The 19153-nt window shown below is 34.2% G+C and overlaps 1 protein-coding gene across 1 annotated transcript in view; it reads left to right on the forward strand.

Annotated features, from left to right (window-relative positions):
• The first annotated feature begins 448 nt into the window (after positions 1-448).
• LOC110385536 (uncharacterized) overlaps positions 449-19153 on the forward strand; it is a 187923-nt gene continuing 169218 nt past the window's right edge. Inside the window, exons 1-2 of the mRNA XM_062671953.1 lie at positions 449-507; positions 1551-1803. The gene's annotated coding sequence lies outside the window, so the exon portion shown is untranslated. The remainder of the gene's footprint in view (positions 508-1550; positions 1804-19153) is intronic.

The raw sequence follows: 19153 nt of genomic DNA on the forward strand, positions 1-19153 counted from the left end.
TCTCGTTACTCTGTAATAGAATAACTTAGAACTAACTCTGTTACCACTCTGATAGCGTCATATGTTCTGCGAGGCAATGTTCTGTTTTTGTATGTTCATGTTCATGTTGAATTATAGGTTTTAAGTTATTTTTTCGCAACTCTATTAAAATTATACAAATTAATAAATCTTTCTATTTTAAATCATACTAGACCTGGACTAGATCATTCGTTACGAGTAATGTGCTTCAAGAAGTTTCGAATACAATGTCCCTTTTTTGCTTCCTCTGTTTTAAAAATAGATAACTAAGAGTTCGTTTCTAAATTCAAACTTAATTTTTTTCTTCGTGATTAATGACAGTATAATATATATTTTTTAGTTTTCATATACGTACATACAAAACACAAATTGCTTTTACGATTTCATCTCGTATTTCAAGATTTGAATACAAATTGCTTGTACGAGTAAAACAGAAATTGTGCAAACGTAAGATTATCTTAAAAAAGAATTGTTTTTTAAATTTCCTCGGTTAGTACATATTATTTTCAATTTATTAGTTTTCGTAAACAAAGTAGTCCAGCTCTTTTGAACACTACGACTTCGCAGACGCCAAGCATAACCTTGTTTCCAAAAATCCATTACTCCAAAACTTACCCGCTTTCTTTAGTCTTCTTATTGCTGATTTTGAATTTGAATTTGAATTTGAAAATTTTCTGTTTTTTTCCTCTTTTTTACTAACTCTGACGCCATAACTTTTATATGCTGATGGAATGAACAAGACAGCGATGCCAGGATGAAGACAATGTGTGATTGGCTGTAAGGGACTTGGGTGCATAATAATATGATTTGCAACGCGCATGCGACTTAGGATGGTCAGAAAAAATATTTTTAAATAAATCAAAATTTACATACTTTGCGGACTTGGTAATATTGACATTAACACAAAATATCCGCTAAATTTGGCTGAATCTATAAAATATATAAATTTTAAATGACACTGAACTTAGGCAACTGTGTCATCCAAATCGTTTATTTTTAAATCCTCGTAAAATTAATTTTTATGTTCAGAAATGTGTCATTGATAGCATTCGATTACTGAACTGAGCGCGTTGCTGATTTAACACATCTATATTTCTAAACATTAATTACTATGTACAATTATTTAAGGTTCCAAGGTTATAGAAACTTAATTTTGTGTATTAGTAATTCAATAAGCATTAGTTTAGCCGACATGGAAGGATAGTTCAAGGTCCATCAATTTAAATGGAATTTTATGATTTATTCGGCATTAAGCTGTTTAAGTTCGAAAAATTATTACTATTTTTTTTTATTGCCCTTGTCGGCAGACGAGCGTACGGCCCACCTGATGGTGAGTGGTTACCGTCGCCCATGGACTTCAGCAACGCCAGAGCAGAGCCAAGCCGCTGCCTTCTGCTTAATACTCTCCACAAGCCTCGTTTGAAGAAGGACATGTCATAGCGCTCGGGAATACCGTGGTACCGCTTATTCCATATTTCCATATTCCATACAGACAATATTAATTAAATGACAATATTATTAAATTGTTTCAGAAATGGGGTGCTCGGTGTAATAATGCGTATGGTAAAAAACTTGACATTTGCGTGACTGCAGCCGGCTAATCAGAATACTTTGGATCCCAATGTAATTGAGTTTAGACTATAAAAAAAAAAAAAACTTATACTATTTAGTGTTTAATACAAAACTATCTTTTCTTGTTTGAGTTGTTGTTTAGTAAAATTCACTATGCCATAATAACTTCTGAGTGAGTGTATCTGTGTTTTATTGCTTTAAAAGGTTTAGAAGGTAAGATACAAATTTTATTACCGTAAAAGTATATAATTCGATAAATGCTAAGAGCAATATTGTAATATTGAAATGCTAGCAATATAATGGATTAGCATATAAAAAATAAAACTATAATTTTATAGTAAGTGCACTGTTTAAAAACATATTTTCATTCTTGTACAATTAATTATTGCAAAATAAATTTCAGATTATATTCATTGATGTCAAGTGGGTACCAGTCCAAGTGGATAATTATTGTACTTGTGACAAAAATAAATATGAATAAAACTTGCAATTCATATTTCCCATTAAGATGTATGACAAGAAAGAAAAATATTGAATTTTACTCCATTATTTAAGGAATAGGGAGGACGATAACAAATCTGAGCGTGCTCACAGTTTCCCCTTACCACCAGTACTTCAGATTGGAATCAGAGGCCAGAGCAGAGAAAGTAATCATGATAAGATTGCTGCTGCTATTACTAAGGCAAAATATGAGAAGACAGTACAAGAATCGTTAATAGCTGGTCAGAGTACGTAAAAAAAATCTATGATCTGTTTATTTTTGTGCATGACATTGTGTTTTTTTTTTATTTTTTTTTATTACTTAGATGAGTGGATGAGCTCACAGCCCACCTGGTGTTAAGTGGTTACTGGAACCCATAGACGTCTACGACGTAAATGCGCCACCTTGAGATATTAGTTCTGATGTTGCAGTATAGTTACAACGGCTGCCCCACCCTTAAAACTGAAACGCATTACTGCTTCACGGCAGAAATAGGCAGGATGGTGGTACCTACCCGCGCTGACTCACAAGAGGTCCTACCACCAGTAATTACGCAAATTATAAGTTTGCGGGTTTGAGTTTTATTACATGATGCTATTCCTTTACGGCGGAAGTCAATCGTGGACATTTGTTAAGTACGTACTGCATTAGAAAAATTAGTACCTGCCTGCGGGATTGGAACACCGGTGCATCGCTCAACACGAATAAACCGGACGTCTTACTTATCCTTTAGGCCACGACGACTTCACAAGAAAGTTGTTGTAAAAAGTGACTTCACAAGAAAGTTGTTGTAAAAAGTGACTTCACAAGAAAGTTGTTGTAAAAAATAGTTATTTTTCGTTAATGCCATGAAAATTTATTGGCCCAAGGTGCTAAACCTTAAAACACATTGCTGTTTAGTCTAGGAGACGTGGTTCACTATCTGCCTTTTCACAAGGGGACTCCATCACAAAACTCATTTGGCATTCAGCCACCTACAATGGCTCGTGTGGATGGGATGCGAGGCGGTTTAAAATACCTGCTTTTTATTCGGGCCTTTTCGAGTAAAGTTGGCACGCTCAAATCCAAATAGGATATGTCAGATAAAAGTAAACGAATGAAGTAAAAATTTTCTTGAAACAAAAATAATGAAGTGTCCGCTTCATTAGTTTGTCTTTTCTCGCTTGTAAATAACAGAAAATCTAAAAAGAAGTCAGCGAAACGTGATTATGTTCCTTAAAAGGTTTCCCAACGATATTTCGGACGAGGAAAAATGACTGTTATTAATGTCTATGGAATATTTTACTGCACGTAGAAAACTTATAAATGGTCGGTATTAAAAATTCCCTGTTTTCGGAAGAAGTATTTACTTCTCGTCAAAGGACAACTCGGGTAACTTTATGAGACTTTTTCTTGATATTGGACAGGTTTAAAAATTTAACGTTTCTCAAAAGTTTTTGGTGCTTCAGTGCTCGTTCAAAGAAATTGTATTAAAGTCTCGGTAATATAATTTTCGCGAAACACGTTTTGAATTTGTGATAAGGATTTTCATTTATATAGGCATAAAAGAAATTATATGTAATTAATTACCAATATAATATGTAGCCTAATAAATATTAATGAAAGTGAAAACTTACTTAGATGGTGCTCAACGTATTTGTTGGTTTGATTGCCTTGTTGAAAGGCGCCTTGCATCTGGCTACCGGGAAAATGCCATCGTTTGCGCTAGTCTTTTGATCGACTGCCTTAATTTGTATTACATACAGATTTATCGACCAATTGTTCTCCATCCCGTATGTCAAACTGTACTACAAAAAATACAATAGTCACTGTGTTTTGGTAAAATTCATTTTATTTATCTTTTTCATGTGTTTTTACTTGATATTTATTTAGTTTTAATCAAATGGTATGTGACAGAGGTCCCTTTGAGTTATTACTATTACATTTTATCAACATTTGTATCTAGTGTCTTAAAATCATTTTTATAAAATTTTATAAAATGTATCCTGCTCGCGTTTATCGTAAAACTAAAATAAAACAAACTCTGTTGTGCCGATACTAACAAATGGAATTTTTTTAAGGGTGAAAAGAAAAACATAGATAGTTGGCATAAAACTTACTCAACACCTCATTGAAATCCTAGTGACATATTTAACCTTTTAATATGATTAGAGTAGGAATTATCTGTTCAATTATAAAATCAGTCGGTTATAAAGTGAAAGTAGTGCATGTTTGATACATTGAAACACAATACTTAAATATAAAATGATTTATGAGTAACTGACCTTAATCAGATTTCAAGAAAACCTTTTTTACTTCACGCACTAAGCAATGCAATCAGTGGTGAGTCTACATTTTTCAAAGCTGCGTTAATTTTTAAAGCCTTTGCGCATTTCAGCCGATTTCTACAATCTTATTTGTGGCCTGACTTCACAAAGACATCATTTATTTACAGCAAAGTACGTTTTCTTTGAATAAAGTTTTGCATGTACAATGCAGATTGGATTTTCGTATAGTTCCGTGACAATAATCTTTACGATAATATGCTAAAAGCAAACGTGATAAGTTAAACTAGTTTTGAATTAATATTCTAAATTTACGAGTACGTCTCTTTTTTTTTTAATTAAAATTTAAACAAACTCTATCTGCATATTTAATATCGTTCTTTCTTTACAATTTAAATACTTCAAATTAGAATATTTTTAATAATGATATATTGATGTAAAAAAAAGTGATCATCCTTCAATTTACAATTACAGTTATTGTCCAACCAAACTAATATTTTTATGTGTGAAAAAAATTATAAAAATATGCGATTTTTCAAATGAAGATTTAGGGTAATGGCGTCGGAATAATCTTCCATCGGACAGCTAATATTGCTCGGTAGACTAACGGTTCGTTCTTGTTCTTGTCGTTTGGAATTAGTTTATGTGCAAGCTTATTTTGTCGACAGCGTTAGCACGATTTAGGTCTCTGCCGAATTCCTTAAACGACTACAAAAATAAATATTTAATTTTATCTTAAACTACTGTCGACTAGTTACTTATTAATAAAACTTTAGTTGAAAACCAGGCACATGAGAAATTTATCTTCATTTTAGTTGCTCTAAACTAAAAAAACCGAAAGGTGTAAAGCAAAGCAGGTCTCTAGTGTTTTCTAGAGTTTTAATTTGTTTATATTGGTGAGGAACTTAATTGGCTTTTTGTTTCTATTGTTTATTATATTGTTATACTATGTTAGTTGGCTATTGGTTCTCCTTGTAATAAAAAAAAATGCGTTATGATAAAGAATTAATCGCAATCTCTACAAAAATTCAAACAAACAAACAAGTAATGGAAATTTTGAAGGAGTCTGTTAATATTTGTATTGCAAAATTACAAATCCTGATCGCGTAACTCATTCGAGTTCACGTATCTTCGGCAAATCGAGAATCTTTATTTACTCAAAATTTGAATTTACGTCTGATTGAAAAATAAATAAGAGCGTGCGTAAGATTTCATTATGGTATCTAAATGGAAAAACTGTGTACGGTTTGTGTCATCGCATATTCATGGAGCATTTTCGTGAGTCTACCGCTCAAGATTTGCGCGCAGACTTAGTAAACAACGTCTAATGGAAGGATTTCAGGAGGTTACGTGATGTTTATAAGCGTTCAATCCTGCCTCATTTAATTATTAGTTAGTTGGTTACCTGTCGGGACCTTTTGTTACATTGTTGTGGATAAAACGATCTCTTCTTGCTTTGCAAGATATGAATTGTCAAATTCTCAAATAATTCTATTAACAAATTTAACATAAATACTATCTATTTATATATAATACATAGGTAAGATTGTATAGGGTCACGGCTCTTTGAAATTACTTTTTTGTGAAAATCAGCAAAAATCATGATTTTTCCTATTGAATAGACTAAAATGAACTCCTTATGAATTTCTCATTTCAGTTTTATTGCGATCTCTGACGTGTTTGCTCATGTTGCTTAAGATTGCAAAAAATACAGAATGCAAAGTACGTAGATCTATAGTTAAGTTCTAAATAATCAGTCTCTGAAGAATCTTCAACGAGAGGTAAAAATATATTTCGTTACAATAGTGACATTTCAATATCAGATTTTGGCGGGAGCGCGAAGAAGTAATACGAAATATTTTAATTTGTTAATGTAATGTTTTTCATTTTTAAATCTGTAATATTAGCAGATTGTTAACCGTTTAGCATCTGTGAAAATGGCATAAATGTGGGAAAATAAAACAAAATATTTGGTCGTAGCTTGCCGGGCTCTTTCAAAAAGGTTCACTAAAATTCCATCGATCTCGTTTTTTTTTTCATATCATGTCAGTTAAATACATCCCATAATCTATTTTAGATAAGTTATATTCCTTTCATTCTCCTCTAATTCGTTTTTATTATAGCAAAGTACCTAAATGAAGATTTAGTTAAAAGATTAGAATCAGAAAGACGTGTCAAGATAATATACATGAGTATAATCGAGTGTTTGCGTTGATTCACTTCATTTTATCCATTTAATATGTACTAGACATCTTTTATATTACGTCGAATATAACATCCATGACGTCCAGGTTGATCAGCTGTTTCCATGCAATGAAACTCGCTATTTACCGTTTAACTGACACTTTATAAATTAAAATATTTGTTCTGACCGAATATTTGTTGACCGAATATTGTTGTTGAAATATTTGCTCTAACCAAACTAAAAAACCAAATCAACCGAAAATTCAATACATATTTGTATTCTGAAGCTCAGTTTCGTTATGTTTAAAAAAAGTATACGACCATAAAACTGCACATATACCTAACTAGTCTGGCCATAAATACTGTTACATAAAAACTTTTCTTTTTTTTCTACTTTTTAATTGTTTTGAATTTGGAACATGTATATTATTTTAAACACTTCTTTCGATTTTGCGTCATTTTACATATTTTTTTGTTTATTATCAAACTACAATATGGAATGGGATGTTAAAAAAATGGGATTGCAGTGATCGCCTTGCACACAGTGGGTATGGAGCCTTCGTTCATATTTCAGACACTTTAAAAGCTATAAACTATCACGCTACAAGCTACATACTATGAACAGATACAAAAAAAAAACCCTTCGTCTGTCGAAGACCAAAAGAGATCAGGGCAGTCGCGTGCTGGTAGAACTACAAAGGCCATTAATGCCAGAATTCTTCGAAACCCCATTAGGAAGCGAAAAATATTATCGTGAGAAATGAAGATTTCCGCTAGAACTCTACACCTGGTCACAAAGCACAAACTACCCAAGCCTGACTTGAAACTGACGTTGCGGACTTTGTAAGAGCTGAAGACTGCTCCTCATCTAGAAAAGAAAAGAAAAGAAAATCTTTATTCGCCAGAAATATAGTTTACAAGATATAGGACATAGTTTCATATATTTCGCCTGTTTAGGCCCAGACCTCAACCCTTTATACTTCAAATTATGGTCAGTTTTAGGGGGCACGACGACTCTCTCTCGACGACACACGACACGGCGACATTGAGTCTCTTAACAGATCTTTGGAGCAAGCAGTGGCGTTCTCTTGGAAACGGTGCGTAAATTCATAGATAGATTCGTAGCCAAACAGATTAAAGGCCTGTATAAAAAGCCAAAGTTGGCCATTTCGAATATAATCTTTTTTTTTTTTTGCTGAGACTTTAATAAATGTATAGGTATAAATTTTAATAAGATTACTTCATTTAAAAAAAATACATTTTCATTTGTAACAGAACTTATGGCTGGCACTAAGTATATAATATATAACGTAAAATATTAAAATGTTCAAGATCTCAGATGATTATATTTGACGATTGTTAAACTTTTATCTGAATGGAAGTTCAGTGAAGCGGTTGAAGTTCTGTTACTGTAGCATTCGAAAGTCACGGCATATTGCTAACTTTCTAGAGCAGGTAGTGGCGGAGAACGAAGACTTTGTAAGTAAATAAGTTTGAATTGGAACAGAGCTGCACTCAGAAATTACTTTTGGTAATCTTGAATACATTTTTAAAAGAAATGTAATAGTATCTTCATTCAATTTCCAAAATTAGAAGGAATATGATATTTGACCAAAATAAGTGTATTGCGTTCCATATCCGTTGTTAGCCAGTGTCTTGGCCAAGGAGATCTTCCATATTCCTAATCATGTCGATAGTGATTTTTCATCAAATTGTTAGAAAAGAACACGTTTGAGTTTCAACGTAAAATCCTCCTTGTGATATGAACTGGAAGTCCCAATTTCAAGTTTCACAGTTGGACCGATTTAGTCAAGAATTTTAGGTATACAATTTCTCTGTATGTTATTTTGGCTGTTATTATCCTAGAAATATTTAAGATTGAGACATAAAAATTCAACAAGTTTACAAGGGGAAATTTTCGACAAAGAACGTTGGTGGAAGCGAGGTCTTACATAGCTTATCTCTACATAGTATCAAACAAAGTCGCTTTCTCTGTCCCTATATCCCTATGTATGCTTAAATCTTTAAAACTACGCAACGGATTTTGATGCGTTTTTTTTTAATAAATAGAGCGATTGAAGAGGAAGGTTTATAAAAGTATAATAACATCCATTAAATAGTGGAGAAATCTATAATAAATTACAGTTTCCGAAGCGAAGCGAGGGCGGGTCGCTAGTCATAAAATAAAAGTCATGTCAGTCTTTATTCTTTAACTAATTTTTTTATTAATTTTTTATTTTAGATGTAATTTATCGGTTTTTATTTTTAAACAAAAATACACATTGCTACACTTAGTTTCGTTACTGTACAGAGGTTCGGGCGTTCAGTGGGGTAGGGGGTATCACCGCTTGGCGTTGTTTGTGTAGCCGGTCAACGACATTCAATTCCACACCATTGCCAGTTGACATGAAAAGAAGCCGAACGATAACATGGCTGTTCGTAGGCGAAATGTATTTCATTCGAAGAGAAACATAAAGAGCGGGTGCGAGAGCACGACACTTCAATACGGATTTAGTGTATAAATAACGAATACTTCGAGTCCTATTGGTTTTAAATCGGTTCTTCATTTAAAATTAATATTATCTGAATCGACAATCGATGTCTCATTTAATCTAACTCATTTAATAATCTAAAATTCATTTTCATTTCATTCAATTCATTTTGTGGTGCGTCGACGTGTTAGAAAGCATGGATTTTCTTAGAAAAATAGGTACGAGCATACGAGATTTGAACACCGTCATGGTCGCATCGCTTGATATCGGTAGGTCAGGAGTATAATCCTCTAGGCCACGACGACTCCAAAAATAATGAAATCTGATTTCTTCTATCCAGTTACATTCAAACCCGATTAGATTTTATAAACACGTCATAGTTTAAATTGCATACTGAATGATACTAAAATCATGGTATTAGTATAATTGCAGGGTCATTGATGAAAATGTCAATAAACATGGCGTGTCCTTATGGAACAGTTAGACGATGGTAACTGAAGCAGAGTTTAATGAATTGAAGAATATAATCATTTCAATTTTATAATTTAACGCTTACAACAGATGACAAAACTTCCTTTAGTAAAAGTGTGTAGCCAATAAATTGTAACAAATGTGATTGCACGTGAAACACTACGTAATAAACAGTAATGTTTCTGTGGTCATTTCGAACATAGCCCTAGTAACAAGTTCTAATGACTCTTCTTGTTTATAATTATTGGCATTGAGGTAAACTAACTTTCTCTGTACTTGTTTTGCAAATAAAAGTAAATGTCGAATTGTCGTGTAGGCTCAGGGAATTCAGTGAGCATCGATTTTAACTTGATTACTTTCATATGAGGAGTTTTCGTTTCATATTTTACGACAGCACGCGTCTTCTGAGAGCGATAACTTAGTCATTTTATGTACACCCGGTTCTTGCGCAATGTACTTGCTCTGTGAACTTCAACGTGTGCGTCCCCGAGGAGTGTCATAAAGACGCATAACCTTTTCCATCTTCCATTTGAATACATTTTCCTTCATATTGGTTCATATTTTGTTTGTTCTTTCCATCAAATTAATATTGTTTTATCTATTTTTTTTTTTTTTTTTAAATGTTATTTATTTGCAATGAAATAGTGAAAAACAATATGTGCTCGGCTCGGAAGCACTCGTGAATCGTTAGGGGTCGGCAAATCGTTCGCTCGCGACACTTTATAGTTTTAATATCGTTCAGTTTGCGGTTGCCCGACGTATATCGGGCACATGTTTTTACTGCTAATGCCTTTGTGGAAGTAAGCCTTTATTATTTATTTCTGAATGAACAGCATAAAATCATTAGTGTTTCCTGTTTGTTAGTGTCAATGTATGTATATTTGAACGAACGTATAATATTAAAGTTACTAGTAATTTATGGGCACATTGTAGATGATAATAATCACTAGGTAGCCGTTTTGAAATTGCATCGCAAACCGTTAAGATTTGTGGGATATTTAAAGAGTTGTTTGAAGTTATGGATAGGTTATTCGTGAATAATGAAAAATACAATCAGTTTACATTTAATCAAGCATATAGGATATGCATTCTTTATTGAAAAGGATTACGTGACGGACCTTAAGGAAACAAAATTTATTTTATAATGAGGCTTGTGCTTCTTTTCCCACGCATGGAATTTGTTTTTTTTTTGTAGGCATGACCGTAGTGTTCGAGAAATTCTAATAAAAACCGATGAGTTATGACGGCAATCCACTTCAAAGCCATTAGAGCCAAAAGTTGAAGTGACAAAATTATAAAACAAGCTAATCTTACAAACTACGATTCCATTTTGTACAGAGAATTCAATAGAAGGCAAATATAAAGTACAATAAATTTGTTTAAAATTATGTTTTATTTACAGCTGTCCTGTGTAAAACTTCAGGACTCGGCTCAGGCGTAACTTATTTTCGTTTTATGTTTTCTTGGGTCGCCCGAGGTGCCTTCTCTCGGGGCAGATAATTTGGTATAGGCTACGTGCTGCCTCCCTCGGTGTCGTGGCCAACTGACCTGGAGCGCTTTCAAAGTCTCTCGCCGGAGATGCGGAATTAGTAAGTCACTACCTGCACAGAATAAATGATGATTGCTTAGCTATTATGTTCCATTACAACTGAATTGAATATGTATATTTATATATACTAGTGGTCCTGCAGTAGTCGAAATTCGACTATAACTAATTGGAATTGTAAGTTTGTACACTATTATGATTGTATTTTATACTTCTATAATCACAAATTTCGCCAAGACTACACTATAAAAAATATTAACACAGACAAACAATATAAATCTATTCTCAATTTCACAACAGACGTCAAGAACAAAAGTTTGACAATAAATATTATGCATGCGTGTGTGCGTCAAATACATGGTATGTAGTGTGTGTAATGTTTTCTTTATTGATTTACTGTATCTTTTATGCATTATTTTAAAAAAATATTGGCATTGTGCACTTCTTCTCTATATTCTCTATAAGTGTGGAAAATTTCATACTCCTCCATCCGCGCAATTTTCGTAAAAAGGGATACAAAGTTTTTGCTTCACGTATTAATATATAGATTTTTCAATTTCAACATTTATATCACCTGTACAAGCGTATAAATGAATCCAATTATCAGGGATCTGTCGTATGTATTCGAAAACAGCTACTTGAACCCACTCATGTTTAAGTAGGTATTGTTTATATAAGAAATATTTATTAAACTGTTGTCTTCTGAAGTCGTCGTGGCCTAAAGGATAAGACCGGTGCATCGTATCGATGCAACGGTGTTCGAATCCCGCAGGCGGGTACCGATTTTTCTAATGAAATACGTACTTACGTACTCACGATTGACTTCCACGGTGAAGGAATAACATCGTGTAATAAAAATCAAACCCGCATAATTATAATTTGCGTAATTACTTGTGGTAGGATCTCTTGAGAGTCCGCACGGGTAGGTACCACCGCCCTGCCTATTTCTGCCGTGAAGCAGTAATACGTTTCGGTTTGAAGGGTGGGGCAGCCGTTGTAACTATACAGAGACCTTAGAACTTATATCTCGAGGCGGTTGGCGCATTTACGTTGTAGATGTTTATGGGCTCCAGTAACCACTTAACATCAGGTGGGCTGTGAGCTCGTCCACCCATCTAAGAAGACAAAAACCTAATATGGTTTGACTTGAAGTTTAAATTAATTCTTTCAAATTTGATTTCATTAATAAACTTATCCAATATTAAAATAAGCTCTATCGTCGGTTTCAAAAAGAGCCACAGTCCTGCGACGAACCGGTGAAACAAACTCAGCGGGATAGTGATTATATACTTGTATATTTTATGTCCTTTAATAATTACCTTTTGTCAAATAAGAAATGAGCTTGTTTACAGAAATGTTTCAAGGTATATCTACATTAAATTGCTCATTTAATTGGTGCTTAAATTGTTCGCAATTGCAAAGTTCTCTTCTCAGACTTAATGATGGTCTAACATCTGATGATTTGGGCTTAACAACTTAAGCTATTTCCCATTTCACTGCAATAATTTTATGTGTCAAATAAAGTTAGTGAAAATATATATATATTTTTTTTTCTACCTAAGCTGGTAGCCTTGAGAGGCTATTCCAGCGTAACCTTAACTAGTAGGTGAGCTCACGGGGCTCAAACCTGACGACGTTGCTAACACGAACTCTAGCAAGAGCCGTGTTTCACAGAATCTACCACCGGATCGGAAACGCGACCCACTGAGAAGATCCGGCGAGAAACTCAGTGGGCTATATTTGGAATTACTTAACAAAACAGTTAGTGTGAATTTTTCGTGTAAAATGTTTACTTTAGAGGAAAAAGCGGTAATGCGTTTTTTGAACTATCCAAATTAATCATTAAAACTGAATAGCTTCTACTGTATTATTGATGTATATGTGACCTGTAAGAAAAACATTAATTCTGTCCATTTTTTGATGCAAATAATTATTCCTTAAAGATTGAGATAACAAGAAAAAGGCATAAGAATACACTTGTATCCTTTGTGTAAAAATTAGTTATCCGTTTTCGGCCGATTTTGACTGTATTGTCTACATTTATTTATGACATACAGCTTGTTAAGCTTTAATTTGAAAGTATTTTGACAACGTCCACTCAATAAAGAAGAATTACTTATTTGTTCATTCATATCATTCATATTTTTAAAACATATTCAAGTTCTACTCTCAAAATCACACATTCAACAATAATTTTTTTTTGTTTAAAATTTCTATGATAAGATCCATAAATGTTGTATATATTTTTTCCATTGTCAAAGAAAATACAAGCCTTAAAGTAGGATTACATCTCTCTGTCTTGGGCAGTAAAATTTGCATGTATTTTTTGGTCGCGTGCTTTTATCTTGGGAAAAAGGATCGGTCCCACTGGACGAAAAAACGTCTACCCAAGGCCGGAGATTCTTTGACGGGCTTTCAAACATTTTTCATATCTATTACAAGTCACTGTACCGGGCTGATTTATATAGTTACGAAATTGTTTATTTTCAAAGGACATTTCTTTATTTTAATTATTAACATGTTCAGCCGAAGATCGCCTTTTGGGGATAGAATAATAGATACATTTCTTCTTCCCATATCGTCCTCTGATTAAATTCGTTTAGGGATCCAAAATAAATTAGGGTTTCATGGATTAGCCTGTAGCTCATTTAGAGTATTTTCCTGTGAACGTTGCTGCGGATCCCTGCTACACAAGAGTTACCTTGGTAGTAGTGAGACGTAGGCAATAGACAACATGATGCCTATCTTGAAATATATTTGTAGTGATTTGTTTGAAAAAAAAAATGGTTACCTAGAAAGCTTTTCGGGAGTTTTAAGCAAGAAAATTATTGTACTTTTTGGTGTATTATTTTTTCGAATTTCCACTTTGACCCCCGTATCTCTGTCGTCGCCATATTGGCAACATGGCGACTAAAAGCTTTTTTTTTTCCAGTTATTTTACTTTAAAATCATTTATATACAGAAATTCAACTATAGGATCGAAGTAGCATTTGTATTGTATGGAGTCTGTCTCACCCACTGAATAGGAATACCACTACAAGCAGAAAGCCGCACCCATAATTAAAGTTTTCTTCTTACCGTGAATACGATGGTTACATTTAATTTAGAAACCTTAAAATCCTTAGTTAAACTTTCGTAAACGTGACGTAATTACTAAACAGTTTTTGTAATTAACACAGCCAGCGGCCGGTGTATAATTTCACTTCCTGTCAGCACTTCAAACCTCAAATCCAAAAGAACTAGGAAAAAGTCGTTTATTCGACATCTGAATTCTTATTTTGCCATTTCAAAATATGTATATATTAAAAATATTCCTCGGTATCAAACGACATGACTACTTTAAAAACAAAATTAGAGCAACCGGCTTTTAAAAAAAAAAAAAAAACCCGGGAATAACTTACTTAACCATAATTCATAAACAGATCGTTATCCCATATTGTTTCTTTCGTAGCCACACACCAGCCAATTGGGAATTCAACCTATAAATATGTTTACGGGGAAATTTAACCCAGTATAGCAATTAATTTAAGAGACAGGTCAGAGACATCGAGCTCATAAATTATGGTTTGGGGGACACGTCTATAAACTAGGACGGAAGGTAACTGGTTCGGGCGCCGACTTGCCCGCGTCCTACATCCAAGCGTTTTTTTATGATAGGACGCTATTTTTTTTTTTTTTTTTTTTTTTTTTTTTTTATTGCTTAGATGTGTGGACGAGCTCACAGCCCACCTGGTGTTAAGTGGTTACTGGAGCCCATAGACATCTACAACGTAAATGCGCCACACACCTTGAGATATAGTTCTAAGGTCTCAGTATAGTCACAACGGCTGCCCCACCCTTCAAACCGAAACGCATTACTGCTTCACGGCAGAAAAATAGGCGGGGCGGTGGTACCTACCCGTGCGGACTCACAAGAGGTCCTACCACCAGTAATTACGCAAATTATAATTTTGCGGGTTTGATTTTTATTGCACGGTGTTATTCCTTCACCGTGGAAGTCAATCGTGAACATTAAATTTGTCCCTCTCATCTACTCGAGACCTTAGATAGTGGATCACGCACGCATGAATGGTCTCCAACATAACAACTTGACCTAGTTTATCGACTTGAAGTGCTGAAGAACTGGAAGTGAAAAGTGTGCTGTTTAAATATGTTAGTTACCAAGAGGCGATGTCGTAGAAAACTAGTTTTGGCGTTTCATTTATTGAGTAGTCAAATAAAATAAAATCAAGTCAAATAAAAAAAAAATTATTCAACATAAATGAAAGTACATACTTGTTGAACGTCAAAAAGAAATACCGCCAATTCACAAAAACTAGCCTCCGTCTTGAGAAGAACTGGCAAGAAACTCAGCGGTCATTTCTTTCTTTTTTTAATATTAGATTTTTTTTAAATATACATTTTTACAATGAGTATTATAACGTAACAATTATTGCAATATTGAAATGCCCGGAGCGAGCAACTCATTCCCAGTAACATTGAACGTAAAACAATAAATTGAGGATGTATTTAAAAATTTGAAGACGAAGTCGACTAAGCAACTCAGGATTGTTGAGGAATTGGAATACTAGAACTTTTGAGTTAGCCGTATCACATTTTTTTCTTAGATGGGTGGACGAGTTGTGGATGACACACGGCTCACCTGGTGCTAAGTGACTACCGTATCCACAGAAATCTATAACGTAAATGGCGCTACGAACCTCGAGAAATGAGTTCTAAGTCTTAGTTTTACAGTACAACGGCTGCCCCCACCCATCATATCGAGACGCTTTAATGATTCACGGCAGAAATGGGAATGGTTTTGGTACCTATCCGTGCGGAATCACAAGACGCCCACCAGACAACCACCACTAAAATAGTTTATATTAAACATGGTTTTATATTATATTTTTCATGGTTTATGTTACTTTGATAGCGATAGTATAAACGTTTAGCATATCTTTGAGATTTAGATTACACAAATCTATTTAATTTTATTACGAAATTAAAGAAAGCTTTAGAATTAGAAATATTTTTGGAAAAGTGGGTCGAAACATAAGTCACATCGCACAGACTGCCGCGAAAAAAGATAAACAAATGAAGTGTCTTTATTATCTTTCACATAATATGCACATAGCTAAAAGGATATCTTTGTTTACGGTCACAGTGAACAAAACAAATAAGTATTAGGAAGGCAGTTGGGAATCTATAACTCAATGCCAACTTTTCCGAAGTTAGCCAAGTCGGGCAAAAGTACTTTGATCACGGCAAACAGCGAAACCTCCATTTCAGCTTTGTAAAGTTACCTATAAACAAAAACAACTTTATTGTGTTAAAATATTTTCGTGGTTTCGGAAACGTTTTTAGAAGGATTCGTGAAAAACAATGCGAAACGAAAGTTGGTGCAATTTTAGCGTAGTTTTATTTGTAACAATAAAATCGTTTTCCAATAAATTAAGGTTAAAACAATAATTTTAAACGAATTATTGTTTTCATGTATCAAGATTGGAAGAAGGCGATGGCTGTAGCAGTTCGTTTAAATGGCCTAACTGGTAATTTTGAAATGGTTGCCGAAATTCATGGACATAACCTGATTTCGAAGTCTCTGTTGTATTTACACAATTTTACTCTACAACTTGGCACACATGACAGCTCGTAGTAGAAAAGGCATAATTTTTTTTATTTTGATTACTACTGTATTTTTCAATTGAATTATTCTTTATTTTTACTAAGTTAATAGCTTTACAACATAATTATTTACATAACATTCAGATTCGAAAAAAGAAAGCTAATTACCGACCTGGAATGGAACAGACAAAACAAAAACAAAAATGAATACAAACAAAAGTAAATAAGTTAATGATTTTATATTTTTTAATTATTTCGAACTAGTGAAATTCTGTCACGCTCCATTGTGACAATCACTTATTGTGTGAAAAATAACGATTTCTTGAAACCATTTGCACACCATAAGTCGTGGTTGTTATAGTACGACGACAGACTCCTTCCCTGAATTATCAATGACAGCTGTATCAAGTTTCATTACAATCGGTTAGATGGTACAGGATTCAGGATTTAGGTTTCATTTCAATCAACTGAATGATAATGTAGACGGATTCACGAATCTAGTGTTATTATACGTAACACAGCCAATAGATATAGTCCACATCACTTTGAGACATGAGATCGAAACTTGAATGGTAAACTTGTATAAACGATTGTCTTTCCTTGCAAATCAGGACGTAGTACAACTGCTTCATAGTAGAAGTTAGGATGGACGTTCCTTTATCGTGGAAGTCGCTTGTTAATACATATACGATATTATTATGTTTTTACTCAGAATTATGTCAATTAGTATTACAGCTCGCTCTGAGGAAGCCACTTCGCTCGACATCCCCAATACCTTCAGTATCATGCTTTGGTCTTCACCGACTGATCGGTTCTTATTAGGAGGCCAAGTGGCTCGTTTGCATCGAATCTCGGTCACGTAAGTTTTGCCATTGTAGGACTCACCGTCAGCCGGTTTAGGAGATTGGTCTTCGACGTAAAGTTTAGAAACTTTTTAAACAGATTAGGAATACATTAAGATAAAGTGTTACGTATCCGTTAATTTAAAAACAGTATAGCCATCACATACGGTCAATATTTTAGGGAATTTATCACCAGTTTACACAATATCAAAAAATCACAAAAAAAAAACAAAATTCATATCAAAATATTCAAAATATCACAAGCATCCATTGCTCATTTCTTTATTGTTTGCTTCAATCTATCACAATCACAAATAATACGAATACAAATATAAATGGAAAAAATGTGACGTGACGTGACGCGAAATGAAAAAAAAAGAAGCTATTTGTAATGACATTTCTAAACGTACAAAGGTCAAATGCACAGAGTATAGAAACTAAGAAAACGAATTATAGAAAAACCGACATGAACAGTTTCCAATTTGGACGCGGTGAACTTTTATGTCGGCAGTTTTACGTGAGCTGAAACGTGAGTAATAAGATTAAAAATAAATTATGTCTCGTGTAAGGTCGGTCATAAAGCAGTGGACGGGGATATGTCGTGTGTGTACAAATTCTCGTAGGGAATAGGTACATTTCACTTTGTTATTTCACATGAGAATAAAAGAATTGTTCCTTGTACATGTGTTCGTACTTCATGTTTTGTTTTGAAATCGTTGACAAAACGTGTACATATGTATGTATGTATGTATGTGTACGTGTGTAAATATTACATTTACTATTTTTTTCCAGTACTAAATAAACGCGCTCCAGACTCAAGGTTGTTAAAGGGTATTTCCTAGGTCTCTACGAATTGTATTGTAATATCTATGAAGAGATTGGTGATAGCTATTCCAGTGATCGGGACGTCGTCCCATCACCGTGGGGTCGAGAATAAGGATCGATCCGCGCTAAAACCTTGCCCCGTCTGGTTAATTTGAGTTCTATCTCATCGGAGATTCGGACACGGGATGTTAAGCGACAAACTACCATAGTCTAGACGGAACTAGGGCGATTCCAACTTGAATAAAAAATAAAAAAAAACCGAACCGGCGCACACTCATAATACACTGGACCAATAAATAAAACCGTAATTACCGACACGTAAATATAAAAGTCACCGTTCCTATCAACACGTATGGAAACAGTAACAATAAGTATAGTTGTTAGTAGTAATTTTATCGTCTGAAAGTTAAACTTGGTGCTGTAAACGACTGAAGTACGGTGGTTTTCTCGAGCTGAATAGTTTAGCGGAATAACCTAACACTGCTCTGGTCTGGCCTCGCGCCGAATATTGCTGTTAAATTACTTCTGATAACTGCTCTCATTTATTTAATTTTTGATGGGATTAGTAATGTATAAATGACAGTATTCGTACTAATACGGGCTAATAAGCTGCTCTTGAGCTGTTAGGTCTCTTTCGGAGGCGCTCGGGCAGCGGTTAGCAAATCCCACCCCTCCTGGCGGAGCCTTTGCTCGGCCACCTGTCCTTGTGAAACTGGAAAGGCCTCCAGGCCACCAGTATTCTTTCAATCATAAAAAAAGGCCGAATATTACCCGCGAGACGTGAAGCCTTCCGATTTGACAGCAATTAATACAACTCAATACCTACCTTACATACGGATTCTATCTGACGT

The sequence above is a fragment of the Bombyx mori genome, chromosome 13 (assembly GCF_030269925.1).
Source record: "Bombyx mori chromosome 13, ASM3026992v2".
Taxonomy (NCBI): Eukaryota; Metazoa; Arthropoda; class Insecta; order Lepidoptera; family Bombycidae; genus Bombyx; species Bombyx mori.